We start from the raw sequence: 14,573 nt of genomic DNA, 5'->3' as shown, positions 1-14,573 counted from the left end.
TTCATTGAGAGACTCGAAATATTAAGAACCTCGATCAGCGTCTGCACTGTGGACGTCGCGTCCCTAGTGTACAAATGTGTCCGCAGAAAAATATAAAAGAATTAATAATTATGAAAAATGATAAGAATCGGCCAACTCTTAATGAAATACAAAAGGATCTTAAAATGTTTAAAGAACAAAGTATAAATACATGTAGTACGTGACAAACAAAACATAACAGATTGCTATGTTAGCATTATAACGGATAATAGAAGAATATCATGGTTAAAGAACCTGAGGAAATGGTTCTCCACAACAACAACTAATCTGTTTAAAGCATCAGTTAATAAAATAATTATAGCCAGAATGATCGCCAATATTCGAAATGAATAGGCACCAAAATAAGAAGAACGATTTCCATTTGCTACAGACAGGACGTGTAGAAATAAATAATAAAATTTACAAAAACATAACAAAACACTATTTCTGGTACGGATTACGGAGAGATATAGAGGAATATGTGAAGATATGCAATGACTGCCAAATGCATCATCAACCAGTGTCCAAAGAACCCATGACTGTCTTATCGACAGCTACCAACCCATTTGCCACGATATTTATAGACCTGTTAGGCTCATTTGAGATGGATACAAATAGGAACAGATAGATATTGACATTACAATGCGAATTAAGCAAATACATAGAAGAATACATAATACCAAACAAACAAGCCGAAACTATAGCCAAATCATTGGTAGAAAATTTCATTCTGAGGTACGGGGACACAGATGAATAGTAATAGACCAAGGCACAGAGTCTATGTCAACTAACAGTATTTAAGCAAACAAGCAGTTTGCTGCAAGCAGAGCAACTACAATACACAACGTATCACCACGACACAACTGGAGTTTCAAAAAATACTCATAAACATTATTAAGAATACAATTTTGAAAATTAGAGGGTAAAATATTGTTGCTTTGCTAACAGGATCAACATACATTAGGAAGACAAAATATGATGCCAAAGGCTAAATATAGACCAGGAGACAAAGTGTTAGTTAAACGAGCAATACGGTTTCTGGTGACTGTCTCGCTGTGTACACATGTTGACTAAAGTGCAAAATAACCCTATACTCGAATTATTGTTTTGATATTAACCTGTATATGAAACAAACAACCCTTTTTTGATTAGCAAAAATATCTTTAAAAAAACACTGCTTGAAACTACCTGTCCTGATACATATAGAAAAACCTCTATTATGTTACTGTACAAGCTTTGAAACTCCGCCTTGATTTATACAGATCCTTTTTCCACTGACACAGATGTGAAAATAGATTTGCCTGTGTACATACCTATGCGGCACGTAAATTTCTAGTTGACTCATAAAACCGTCAGAAGTTCTTACATTGGCTATGAAAAATTCTCCAATTCGTCGTTTACTCGGAAAACCAAATGACGGAAAATTTGATTTATACTGCTACCTAAATAAGCATTTTGTTCGTGCTCAGAATCCGTTGCTTTAAACGGATTTTTTCTGTGTAGTTTACTTAATAAAGCATACGACATCCTGCTGTTTACTATTTATGTGTTTAGTAATAAAATTTTTAATCCAAAGATAGGATTTAGTACTTTCATAACCACGTGCTACATTTTTAGACACTACAGTAAATTATTTTTTAAGAAAAAACGGCGGTTTATTAATGTTTTATTATTTTTTTATATTCTTGTGTAATTTTAACATTTACAATAAAAATGGTTGACAGAGTGGTAGTATAAGAGGTCTCTGGACCCAGTACAAGCAGAGTTGTAGCTAATGAAAAATAGGTTCATTGAAAATGAAAAATATTCGTCAAATCCCAAATCGAATATTGCAACGTGAAATAACCAAAAAATTAAGCACTTTTTAGGAAAAACTTTTTTAAAGTGATTAAAAAAAGGTTTATTTTTGTTTTTGAAATTATACTTCTTTACGATCGAGGGTGAAATTTTATAATTCCCTAGCGCATGCGCAGACAGACAGTATGTAGTTCGTTGCTAATCTTTCAAATTATGTATGTATCAGCGCAAATAAGTCATTAAAAAAATAATTAGTGTTTTTAGTGAATGTATTATTTTATTATAATTTTTGTGTCTCTGGATTTGTCTTCCTCGGGCGTAAGATAATAAAATATCTATTTTTATACTTCACTTTGATCTATTTGCCACCGTGATGTGTAATTATATCCGACACGTCAATAGCACGGGGTTTGACAGCTCGGTATAGCATTGGACCAGAGATCGAGAGATCGCGGGTTCAAATCCCGGACGATTTATATTCATTTTTTTTTAATTTTTGGTATTGTTAAGTTTTGGTTAATTTTTGGTATTGTAACGGTTAAGTATATTTATTTCGTTGAAATTATATAATAGAAGTATAACTTCTTACGTGAGTACAAAGTACACACACATTCTTTTTTTAAAAAAGTTTCTAGCATGAAAAGTAAGCAAGTTACGTTCAAAATAAAGTTGATTTCTTTTTTTTTGTAAAGAAATCGTGAAAATCACCTCCTAATTAGCATCCCTAATGAAATTAATCGTTATCGCTTTACAAGTTGCTACATAGACGTATATATTAACATAGACTGAGCTTACCCTCCGCGCTTCCGGACTACAAGGTCTCTTGGACTGATGTTGGACTGGTTTTTTGAGGTATCTCTTTCTAGGACATTGTATCGAGAAACTGACATGAAATTAAGTGGTGGTATCTTAGACTATAAAATAAACAGGAAGGAGTCTGTCATATATCAACAACACCTTAAATTTCTAGCAGAATCGGCCATCTTGAACGTCTGTGGATGACTCATAAGTTTTTGTCAACGAGGTAGAAGGTGTTTGTGTATTGGATCAGCTGTGTGCATAGGCGTACCATCTGGTAAAGCTCCTATATATGCAATCAACTAACTAAAGTTATTAGTATAATAAAATGTCATTTAACGGACTTTTCAACAAAATATTATATTAATACGTATTTTCTCTTGATCTATAGCTGTTTGTTTAACATCAAAGATGTAATAAAATCGTTAAGAATTTCTTTTCTTCCCTCTTTCAAAGGTACGTCACTGGAGATAAAAAGCAAATCTGACAGCTGATCGCCATTTGCAACCTCCTTCCTGGCTCGAAGTCATTTCGCATTGTAGTCCTTCCTGGTTTATTTTATATTCTAAGGGTGGTATAGGCACGAAAGGGGAGGACTAGTGTCGCAGCTTTACTATGCAGTGTGAAACAGCAGTGAGCCAAAAAGGAAAGATCGTTGAGTCAGAATAACAACGTTCTATCTGCAATTTTTGTCTAAACTGAGATTTTTATGTAACTTGGTTTAATTTTATGTTCTTTACCTTAGTATGATACTAGCACCGACATCTATTAATAGGTGGCTGAAATACATAAGTTACAAGGTTCTATCTGCAAGAACTAAAAGTGTTTATAAGTTAACAATAAGACTTTATCAAATAACTTGAAGTTATTTTATTATACAGGGTGTTCCGAAAAGATTGGTCATAAATTATACCACACATTCTGGGGTCAAAAATAGTTCGATTGAACCTAACTTACTTTAGTACAAATGTGCTCATAAAAAAAGTTACAGCCCTTTGAAGTTACAAAATGAAAATCGATTTTTTTCAATATATCGGGAACTATTAGAGATTTTTTATTGAAAATGAACATGTAACATTCTTATGGCAGGAACATCTTAAAACAAAACTACAGTGAATTTTGTCCACCCCATAAAAATTTTATGGGGGTTTTGTTCCCTTAAACCCTCCCAAACTTTTGTGTACGTTGCAATTAATTTATAATTGTAGTACCATTAGTTAAACACAACGCTTTCAAAACTTTTTTGTCTCCTAGTATTTTTTAGATAAGCCAGTTTTTATCGAGCTGCGGCTTCTTTGTTAATATATTTACATAAAAAATTTATGGGGGTTTTATTCCTTTAAACCCCCCAAATGTTTGTGTATCTTCCAATTAAACTATTATTGTGATACCATTAGTTAAACACAGTGTTTTTAAGACTTTTTTGCCTCTTAGTCTTTTTTTGACAAGTCACCTTTTATCGAGATGTGGCTTCTTTTTCAAAATATACCTAAAAATGTAAATTATAAATAAATTTTCAGATTATTAACAGGGCTCTATAATCGTACTAAGCCATATAAAAATATGTGGTGGATTCGACAAATATTCAAAATATGTCGATAAACACTGGATTATCGAAAAAGTACTAAGAGGCAAAAAAGTTTTAAAAACATTGTGTTTAACTAATGGTGCCACAATATTAATTTAATTGCAACCTACGCAAAAGTTTGGGGGGTTTAAAGAACAAAACCCCCATAAAATTTTTTTGGGGTGCACAAATTTCACTTTAATTTTTTTTTAAGATGTTGCTGCCATAAAAATGTCACATGTCTATTTTCAATAAAAAATCTCTAAGAGTTTTTGATATATGAAAAAAAATTGATTTTCATTTTGTAACTTCAAAGGGCTGTAACTTTTTTTGTGTGCACTATTGTATATAGGTAAGTGAGGTTCAATCAACCTATTTTTGACCCCAGAATCTGTGTTATAATTTATGACCAATCTTTTCGGGACACCCTGTATAATAAATGTTATACAAGTGTATATGTGGAAGATAAACCTTTATTAAATAAGTTTAAATCATTTCTCAAATCAGAACTATTGAATAACCTTTTACGGTTAATAAAAATATATTAATTTTTTTTTAATTTAAATTTTTAACACATACAGGTGGCGGTTATAGCAAAATAAATACATATCATAGAAACTTTAAACAGTGATAACTAAAAATGACACCTGAGGCAGATAAAACTTTGTTATTCCAATGCAACGAGATGGTGTAGTCACTTCGCTCAACATGACACTCTGTATACAGTCTGTTGGACTGTATACAGAGTTTTTAATCGGAGGGGTACGAATGTTCATGCAAAATTCATGCCCTTAAAGGTAACCCCTACTGTCCCGCATCGACCCCCACTTTTTTTAAATAGCAACTGTTGTCGAGTGGCTCATCATTTGAAAAGCTATTTTTTTCTCTAAATGACGCGACGCTCTATTTTTTATTTACGTAATAAGTTTGAAGATAATTTTGGACTTAACAAATTTATTATAAATTAGTTAAATCCAAAATTATCTTTAAAGTTATTCCGCAAATTAAAAAAAAATAGAGGGTCCTCTAGAGAAAAAAAAATACCTTTCAAATGATGTACCACTCGACTACACTTAATATTTAAAAAAACTGGGGGTTGATGCCGTGTAGGGAAAGGGGGACGAATTTTGCATGAAAATTCACCCCCTTTTCAATACAAATTGACATGTTTTTTTAAATTCTGAAGAAACTATGAACTAAATGTCTATGGACTGACAGCGTCAGATTCAGTCAGCTATCCCTCCCTAGGCCAAAATGTTTGGGTGCTATACCCACCACGCCATGAAAAAAGTTTTAATGTGTTTGAAAAGTTTTTAAAAAAGATATTTAAAAAAAGTATATTTTTCCCTAACTGCAATGAAAATTAAGAAGAAACCCTGGGGAGATTATTCACATAGAAGTGGCTGATTTTTTGGTACAGGCTTCATTTAAGGGCAATTGCCCGTTTTTTAATTACAGGGTGTTTCATTTAAAAAACCCCTTTTTATACGATCTGAACCGCTTCTGCTAGAGTAAAAAAACTTTCAGCGATTATTCATGTATTGGTGTTATTTATAAATTTCTATAATGCACACCCATTTTTTTCCGGAACCAACCAAAAAAAAAAGGAGAATTAATAAACAAAGTGATTTTCTTGGAATCCTTCACACACCATGCCCTTTATTAAAATGCTTCGTATATCATTTTGTGCACGTTATTATTATCCATGCATGGACAGCAAAATCGATTTCTTGATGCAACCCCTGTAGCCAAAAAAAAAAAATAAATAAAGAGGGGGATGAAAAAATTTTTTTTTTTGCTTTTTGACACATATGGACGTTGCTCCATCAATAGGGTTTTTCATAAATATATATGATTATTGCAACATCCCTGCGGAAACTAGGGATGGGAAAAACCTAGTGGTTTTAACCTAAAACCGGTTTTTTTACTTCGCAATAACCGGTTTTACCGGTTGTTTTTTGTCCCGGTTATAACAGGTTTTTTCTTTTTAAAGTAAATACCGGTTATTAGGTTTTTACGGTGATTAGGATTAGGTTAGGTATTATTTTTTATCCCAATCATAATTATTATTCTCAAGTAATTATTCCAAACAAAACCATAATTCAAATTTTGTTTTATAAATACAGAAGCAAACTGAAAGTGCAAACCCACATCAGCCAGAAACAATTAAGTTTTATTATAATATTTCGTTGAAAAGGTATTTGTAATCATAATATTTACATAAGAAGTGATCTGGTTGAAGTAGACGCAAACATCTATTTTTCGCACTTGACTCTTGACATTGAAAGTGGGTGAATGACTTTTTCTGATTACCAAAAATAATGTTCTGATTATGAATATCAAATTACCGATTACGAATACGAATCTCCAAGGATTTTCCTACGTTTTCAAAACGATACACCCATACAGGAAGTATTAAATGAGTTAAAATGTACCTATTATACAAATATAAAAACATGTTAAAAGAAATACATGATAAAATTTTTTTTGATAGTAGTAAAAATAAAAGATAAATTGCATTATCCAATTTATTTTTAAGTAAAATATTTATGTTGAAATTTTTTTTAAATCCCATTTGAAAAATTCTGGGAAATTTTTTATAAGTTGAAATGGTTGGGTTAAATTATATATTATTGCAATATGTGTATATTAGTCTTACGCTATATAATATTTAAATAAATATCCTCATAAAAAACACAATAAAGCACCATGAAATGAAAAAATATGCTGAAAATTTTCTACAAGCCACAACTGTCAACGTCTGCATGGACTCATGTAATCTAAAAGTTGACGCCGTCTATTGTCCACCACGACACAACATTAAAAAGGAATATTTCAGTGATTTTTTCGATACACTAGGATCCAAATTTATTGCGGGCGGTGATTAAAATAGCAAACACACTTTATGGGGGTCTAGGCTTATAACAAACAAAGGTAGAGAATTGGCATCAGTGATCCAAGGAAACATTACGCATACCTGTCAACAGGAACTCCAACTTACTGGCCAACTGATCCTGCTAAAACTCCTGACTTGCTTGACTTTTTTGTGACAAATGGGTTACCAGCTCCTTACTTAGACGTAATACCAAACTATGATCTTTCTTCTGACCACTCTCCGAAAATAGCTTCAATAGGAACGGCAGCGTTACATAGAAAAACTCCCACAAGACTACATAATAAGAAAACCAAATGGGAAGAATATCGTACCAGAATTGAACAAGAAATAAAACTCGACATCAGACTAAAGGAACCCAATGAAGTCGAAGGGGCGATTACAACTTTTAATGACTTCCTAATAGAATGAGTACAACAAGCCACTCCTCGTCCCACCATCCAAAAGAAAGACATTTCTGTACCTAAAGAAGTGAAGGAACTTATAGCTCGTAAACAAAAATCAAGAGCTAGATTACAACGCACGCAAGCCCCTGTTGACAGAACAGCGTACAACCGAGCCAGTAGTCGACTAAAAGCAAAAATTAAAGAAAACCGGTTTTTGGAATAACCGGTTTTTTTTGGCCGGTTATAACCGCCAGGTTATACCGTAAGCAAAAAAACCGTATAACGGAAAACCGGTGTTTTGTCAAAAACCGCCATCCCTAGCGGAAACTACCCCTATCCTTGAAAATAAACTGCAGAAACTACCCCTGTCCCTTGGAGAGCATGTTTTGACGATTTTCTCATTACCAGTGGTGGCCCAAAATCAATTTTTGATTATTTTCTTTATTAATTCTCCTCTTTTTTGGGGTAGTTCCGGGGAAAATATGGGGTTGCATTATACAAATTTGTAAATAACACTAGTATATGGATAATCGCTGAAAGTTTTTTTACTCTAGCATAGGCGGTTCAGATGGTATAAAAAAGGGTTTTTTAAAATGTAACACCCTGTAATTAAAAAATTTGCAATTTTCCTTAAATGAAACCTATACCAAAAAATCAGCCACTTATTTGTGATTAATTGCCGCAGGGTTTCTTCTTAATTTTCATTACAGTTAGGGAAACAATTTTTTTTAAACATCTTTTTTTAAAATTTGTCATATTTGGGGCGCCGCCCCCGCTAAACAGTAGGTGATAGACAAATGCTATCAAGAAATAAATAGTATATAGTCCTCTTCATTTTACTTTTAAGTAAATTTTTTGCAAAACGTACAGGAAGGGCTACGTTTCGCAAAAACCACAACTTACCCCCTTTAAAAGGACGAAAAGGGGGGTTTCGCGGCGAAATTTTTTAAGAAAAAGTTAGTCTCATAATAAGCATCCCTTGATATACCAGAAAAAAAAAATGAAACCAGACTTGTGTCCATTTTGCGAGGTTGAACCTCTGTTTCCTACACTATAAAATATTTCAGTTATTCTTCCATCGTACATTATCTGTATTCTGTAAACATGATCATGACATGTTATATTTTTTAAATCATAGAATTTTCATTTATAAGTTTTTGGATAACTTAACTAAGGTACATAATATTAACCTCATGCCAAGTATACATATGCAAATTACTAACATTCTTGCGCATTACTCCAAGATTAGTTAAATACTTATCATTAAGCGACAAATAGTTTCCAGCTTGCCTTTTGTTAGAACTTTCCAACTCAATTTACTAACTCAATCTTAAGAACTATGAAGTAAATGGGTTTGACAAGATTTTAAACAACGGTTTTCTTGCATATTGGATATAAATTTATAATATTTCAACTAGAAAAGTTTCAAAGGTAAAAGTTTACTTCGGTCACATTACGAGACACACTGAAAAATATGATGTTACATTTGATCATTTAGAGAAAGTTCCAAGGTAAACGTGTTCCTGGTAGAAGAAGGACATTATGGCTGAAAAATGTAATGGAAAATATCGACTAAATCAATATTCTGCTGTCAATAAAGTCACCATAGCTAAAATGGTAGCCAAAGATCTCTTGTCCGATCCTCATTGTGATGTCCTCATCTGTATTTGTTACAATTTTGGTCTGGCTGTATTTCATATTAAGGCCTATCTTTTCAGCTTCTATGTCCAGTTCTTTCCTAATTTCAAACAATTCTTATTTTTTATCGGTTATCACCACGATGTCATCAGCGTACCTTAGATGGTTCACTGATTTTTATACTGATTTTTAAACCTTTTTCTTCCCATTCTAATCTTTTAAAACTATCTTGAAGAGCCTGATTAAAAAGTTTCGGTGATATTGTGTCACCGTGTCTCACGTCCAGGGCCGCCGCTACCATGTGTGCGAAGTGTGCATCGCACACGGGCGGCCGATTATAGGGGCAGCCAAAAGCAGGCCACTGATGATAATACTTTTTTTAAAACGAAAATAAATTCAAAAAATTAAATATATAGTAATGATTCAGATATTTCTATAAACTCTAATATTCCAAACAATCTGAACAAAAATGCCAGAAAATGTTATTTATTATATAAAATGCCCTTTTGCAGCTGTTGTCATAAAGTAGTCTCGGGAATCAGTGGTGTAGTGGAGCCAGAACGCACCGGAACGCCATTCCGGTACTGCTTTTTTGGGTTCCTCAAACCCCGTGGAAAACTGACCGCTGTACCGACAAGTGCTTAATATCACAAAGTCATAGCGTTCCGGCACCTACTGCTTAATTTGCGACTACACCCCTGCCGGGAATGCTTTTTAATTCAAAGTGGCTGGCGGCTTTCGGACGTTGATATTTTTATCTACATATGTGGTTCATATGCGATTTTTTCAAATTCTGAACCTTTATGATTTATTAAGAGAGTACGATACGACAATAGGATACTTTCCGAGAATTTGGATAAGTGCTTGTTAAGTTGCTCTCGTTGAGTATTAAAAAAGTCTTTTTTATTACTCGATGGTTTAAAAAAATCATTTTTATTACTCGATGGTTGCTCTGTTAAAATATTGTTTCTTTATGCTTATGTATGGTTATAGATGGGTTATAGTAGTTCAGTCTAAGTTGAGAAGTTAATGATTTTATACACGCTTTGGATAAACGATTTTGTTTGTAAATAATATACATATAGTAGTATAGGCCTTTTCTTTTGCACACTACCGTATTTCAAATAGTCCTGGATCCCCCGTACGAAAAAATTTGATTAATAGCAAGCTGACAATTTGTTAATGGCTTAACGGTGTCTAGTCGGGCAAACTTTGATGTACGGGAACACTGGAACAGGGGAAGTTTTAACTCTGGAACAGTTTAAAAATTTGGAATGTCAGATTACGAAAACGTCCTATGTATTTTGTCGGACAGAACATCCAATTGATTTGTTACCCTTTCATTAAACTCTCATGCAAAAATCAGACTGATATTACTAACCAACATGATTCCTGTCATTTAACATATTCTTCGTGTTCCAGTCATTAAAATGCCCGGTTGGTGATAAACACCAGTCTGATTTTTGCGTTCTCTGAGAGTTTAATGCAATTGTAACAAATCAATTGGAAGTTATATCATATTGAAACGTTTTCGTAGTCTGACGTTCCAAATTTTTAACCTGTTCCACAATTAAAACTTCCCCTGTTCCAGTGTCCCCATACATCAAAATTTGTCCGACTAGACACCGTTAAGCTATTAACAAATTTTCAGCTATTAATCAACTTTTTTTTGTACGCTTATATAGGCTTACATCTAGGCTTACATATTTAAATATATTAAACAATTAAGCATGCCGAATGTTGTAAGTAGTCTTGTAAACAAAACTTACACATGTAGGTATTAGTGCAAGATTGAATTTCTGTATATTATTATTGACATAAAAATAATAACTTTTTTTGGTATGCGTGATCCAGGTCTAAAAGTAACGTCGTGATCAGAGCAATTATTATTTATATACGCGTTACGGTATCCTACACATTTCTTTAAATACTAGTAAAATACCTATCGACGGACGGTTAAACTGCAAAACCTCGTAAGTCGATTTTTGATTTGCATGACTTTTATACTTTGTTGGTTTATAATTTTGTATTTCTTTTTAACTGCCAAAGCTTGTAAGTCAATATTAAAATTTAATGGTATTTATTAGCTAAATTTTTATATTGACTTACAAGCTTTCGTAGTTTAAAAGATATGTAAAATTATAAACCAACAAAGTATAAAAGTCATAACGAACCAAAAATCGACTAATTAAGTTTTGCAGTTTAACCGTCGCTATGTTGAAACGTCTCAAGTGTTAGAAGGGGGGCCGGCAAATATTAAGTTGCACACGGGCGGCCAACACTTTAGCGGCGGCCTTGCTCACGCCTCTAAGGAACAGAAACCATACAAATAAATAGAGGCGTGAGACAGGGTGACACAATATCACCGAAACATTTCAATCAGGCTCTTTATATAATATTATATAACGTATATATAGAATGTCGAACGTGGAAGTAACTAGAAGGATAGGAAATCAACCGGAAATAATACTAACTATCAAAAGACGAAAACTTGAGTACTTGGGACATGTGATGAGAGGGCAAAAATACTCATTATTACAACTTATTATGCAAGGCAAAATCCGAGGAAAGCGAAATGTGGGAAGACGAAGAACATCCTGGCTAATAACTTACGGGAATGGTTCGAATGCAGTAGTGCAGAGATATTTAGAGCGGCAGTCAACAGGGTCCGCATTGCCATGATGATTTCCAACCTTCGATAGAAGATGGAACTTAAAGAAGAAGATATAATAGCTATTAGGTCTGTATCTGTGGTCAATTCTGCTGTAAATCAAAGAACTTTTTACTGCCCGCCCAATGTTTGACACTGTCTGAACCCTTTCGAGGACTATGAACGCTATATGTAGAGGAATGTGGTATTCATTTGCTCGTTCTATAAGGATTTTCATACTTAATAAATGGTCACTTGTGCTCAATCTCTTTCTAAAACCAGCTTTTTCTTTCTACTGGTATCCGTCAAACTTTGTCGTCAATTTATTAGTTAATATTTTTGTTAGGAGTTTATACATTACATTGAGGAGTCTTATAGGATGGTAGTTTTTTTATATTCTGCTTTGTCCCCTTTCTTGTGTAGGATAATGGTTACGGATTACGGTAATGTGTAGCTATTTTGTAGCATAATGGTTAAGGATTCATTCAAGTTGTTTGGGATTCTTTTTTCTTTTAGTACTTTGTTAAATAGGGAATTGAGAGTATTAATTACCACCTTTTCATCATATTTCAGCATCTCTGCAGTTATTCCGTCTTTTCCAGACGATTCGTTGTTTTCATTTTTTTCAATGCCTTCTTTATTTCTGATTTGCTTATTTCTGGATGTAGCTCTGATTTGACATTTTTTATTTTAGTCTTAAGTTTGTTTTAATTTCTTCTGGTGGTTCCTTTTGTGTTTTATATAATTTGTGGAATGGTGGATTATATTTGTGATGTCGTCTTTAATGTTTGTCTCTACTCGGTTTGAGCCTTTTACTTTGTTTAATTCAAATCTGCCTAGTTTCGGTCTTAAGCGTTTCATATTCTTGTTGTTCTGTATTACTTCTTCTATTTTGCTTATTTATTTTTATTTATTTTATTGATTTCTACATATTCTATAGGTTTCCTTTTGCCTTCTTCGTTCAGCTTCCTTCTTTTTTATATAAGATTCTTTGTTTCTATTGATATATACTTGTATTTTTACATCCTTTTTTGCTGAAACCATATACAAGCATGGTAGTTGGTAGATGCCAATTCAGTAAATACAGATACCATTGCCAAAAGGATTTTCAATATTGTTTGTATAGTGTTGTCGACGAAATATCAAACTCAAGTGAGAGTTAATCGATACAAACAGGATAGAGAGCAATAATTGGTTGCCAATTACGTAATTAAAATTCAGCTACATACCATTCTAGAGTGCACTATTCATGTGTTATTGATCTTTCAATTACATAATTAGTTTAAATTGTCCATTTTTGATCAGTGAGCGTTAATTGATTGCTTTAAAACACTTCCATTTAAGTGAATTACTTATTAATAGATTACACGCACATAATATGTTTAATTTAAAAATATTATTAATTAAATTATTTGAATATTATTTTATCTAAAATATAAATAAGTAATTTCTCTATAATAAATAATCATTTCGTTGTGAACCGAAACAAGAGCGCTCTTACTTTAGTTAGTTCAGAAAGTGTCAAAAGTACTCGAACTAGTTTCTGCACTTATTAGGGTTTCCTCGTTGCCCCGTTCGTATTTAGCAGATGCCGCCACGGCATCCACGTCATCATGATCTTTCGTTTGTGGATCGAGGCTGACGGCATCAATTTTAGTTGTTCAATGAGAATCAAATATACGCTCTCTGAAGAAACCCTAATAAGGGTAGAAACTAGTTAGAGTGCTTTTTGCGCTCTCTGAACTAACTAAAGTAAGACGGCGCTCGTTCGGTTGACAACGAAATGATTATTTATTATTTTTATTAGTTCTACTCCTATTATGAGTATTGGAAACTAATCTTTGTTGGAATTTTACCATACCTACTGGACAGGCGGGTAATGAGATGCAACTTGATAGATCCCCCTCGGCCATCTTAGCTCCGGTAGTTCAATGGTTTTCAGAAAGTAAAAGTTTCGTTCGAATTTCTCAATAATTTTCCCAATTTTAACGCATTAAAAAATATGAATAGAAACTAAAACTATTTGTTAATGCTTTGAAATGAAAACAAGTTTTAAAATAAACTTAAATATGCAGTAAAATTAAGTATTGTAACAATGGTAACATTTTTTTTTTATTCGAAAACCTATCTTGTTAATCGACTTTGTGTGAACGTTCGGCAACAATGCCATTTATATGCATTAATATTTTTCAAATCCGGAGAAAACTAATAAGTGTTTTTGAGAAATTTAAACGCAGAATGAAAGATTACGTTATTACCGAGAGTCGAAAGTCCCCAAAAAAATTCTATAATATATATTTTATTAAGTTACAAGGGTAAAAAAAGGGAAAATTTAGTGTGATTTTTAATTTCAAATATCTCACTCAAAAGAAACATTTTGTTTATTCTTAGAGACTTTCGGCCCTCGGTAATAATGTAGTTTTTCATTCAGAATTTAAATTTTTTTAAAAATATTTATTAGTTTTCTCAGGATTCGAAAAAAAATGAATGCATTTAAAAAGAATTGGAGCCTAAATTTTGCGCCTATGCTTTTAAGTTAGACCAAACAATACTTTTACAAAATTTCATTGTAATCGGGTCAGTCGTTTGAAATACCTATAAGCTTAGAGAACTTTTTATCTTTGTTTATTTTGTTTTATACTTTTATCTAATTAAACACCAGATGAACAAAATCCCAGAAAAAAAACAGGTGGAAATTTATTTTTCTTTTATTTTCACGAAGAGACCTTAACATCCATACAGATAACACGTTTAAAGAGCAATTTTACCGTAATCCAATTGGAATGTTCTCATAAGTGGATTCTCCACTTCAAGATGTCAAGGCTG

The 14,573-nt window shown here is 32.8% G+C and overlaps 2 protein-coding genes across 2 annotated transcripts in view; both read right to left on the bottom strand.

Moving 5' to 3' along the window:
* LOC126882885 (gastrin/cholecystokinin type B receptor) overlaps window positions 1-14,573 on the bottom strand; it is a 457,238-nt gene that overhangs the window by 290,737 nt on the left and 151,928 nt on the right. The gene's annotated exons all lie outside the window — the stretch shown is intronic.
* LOC126882886 (uncharacterized) overlaps window positions 10,623-14,573 on the bottom strand; it is a 224,021-nt gene continuing 220,070 nt past the window's right edge. The window contains exon 9 of the transcript XR_007697420.1: window positions 10,623-10,679. The gene's annotated coding sequence lies outside the window, so the exon portion shown is untranslated. The remainder of the gene's footprint in view (window positions 10,680-14,573) is intronic.

Source organism: Diabrotica virgifera, chromosome 4, assembly GCF_917563875.1.
Source record: "Diabrotica virgifera virgifera chromosome 4, PGI_DIABVI_V3a".
In the NCBI taxonomy this organism is placed as follows: Eukaryota; Metazoa; Arthropoda; class Insecta; order Coleoptera; family Chrysomelidae; genus Diabrotica; species Diabrotica virgifera.
Note: the sequence above shows the minus strand (reverse complement) of the source record. Positions and strands in the feature narration are given on the sequence as shown.